Genomic DNA, 1,459 nt, shown 5'->3' with positions numbered 1-1,459 from the left:
ATTTGGTTGGCAATGGCGACTCTGAGAGATGGTGTCTGGATCTCTAGCGGTGGCACAGCCTCGGTCCCGTACACGAGCATATAAGGTGTACATTGAGTGGAAGTCCTGAAAGTTATCTGGTAGGCCCACAAGGCTTCTAATAGTTTGTTGTGCCAATCCCTTTTATTTTCATCCGGTGTTTTCTTCAAAGTCATTTGTACCAGTGTTTTGTTAAAGGCTTCAGCCAGACCATTTGCTCTGGGATAGTAAATCGTAGAGTATCTCCAATCTATCTCGTGTATTTTGACGAAATTATTGATTTTGGTGCTTTTAAAAGCTATCCCATTATCGTAAATTATTCTTTGCGGTACCCCAAAACGGTAGACAATTTGGCTTTTGAAGAATTGAAAGACTTCTTGTGTTGTAACCTCACACAACGGTACTTCCTCTGCCCATTTGGAGAAGTAATCTATAGTGGCAAGTATAAACTTGTGTCCTTTGGAAGATGAAGCTGGAGGGTCTATTAGACCTATTATGTTTGTGCCCCAACACTCGAATGGCCACGAGGTAACAATTGGGTGTAGCACATTCGAAGGCTGGGGTAAGATCACCCCATGCACTTGGCATTGGTGACATTTTATTGTTGTGTCCATGCAATCGTACATCATTGCTGACCAATAATATCCATGTCTTTTGATCTTCATTTTCATTTTTGGCCCTAACTAATGAGCGCCACACAGTCCGACATGTACTTCTTTGATAATATTCTATTCTTCAGTTTTTTTCAAACACTGTAGCCACATCTGATCGAATGATCTTCTGTAGAGAACATTTCCCACTAGGGTGTAAGACATGTCCCTTCTTGTGATATGATGTGCTTCAGACTTGTCTTCTGACAGCTTTCTAGTATGCAAATATTCTATTAATGGCTTGCGCCAATCTTCATTGATGTTTGCAACTATATTTATTGCTTCCTCTTTTCTGACTTGTGTAAAGTTTCGAGTCAATTTGAGACAAGACTTGTCTTCCATGTACTGTGATTTCCATGGAATCCTCAGGGTGACATGCCATTTTCTTAGCAAGTTTTGCTAGAGCGTCAGCATGGGCATTATCTCCCCTAGGAATCTGGTAGAAAGTCACATCGGGGATCTGCTCTAGCAGCTTCATTGTGTACTGATGGTATTCTGCTAGTCTTGGTTTAAAAATTTTGTATTATCCAACAACTTACTGGATGACAAGTTGAGAGTCTCCATAAATAACAATGTTCGCTATATCCATTGAGATTGCCACTTCCAACCCAGTGATTAAAGCTTCATATTCTGCATCATTGTTGGTGCACGGTTCTGTCAGGTCGTATGAGAACCTCAACATATCCTTATCTGGCATGATAAAGATTAAATCGATTCCTACTTTGCCAGGTATAACTGTTCCTGATCCATTATCTTTTCTAGTTGATGAAGCACCATCGAAGTACATTTTC

The sequence above is a fragment of the Phalaenopsis equestris genome, unplaced genomic scaffold, assembly GCF_001263595.1.
Source record: "Phalaenopsis equestris unplaced genomic scaffold, ASM126359v1 Scaffold235274, whole genome shotgun sequence".
Lineage (NCBI taxonomy): Eukaryota > Viridiplantae > Streptophyta > Magnoliopsida > Asparagales > Orchidaceae > Phalaenopsis > Phalaenopsis equestris.
This window is presented reverse-complemented; position numbering follows the sequence as displayed.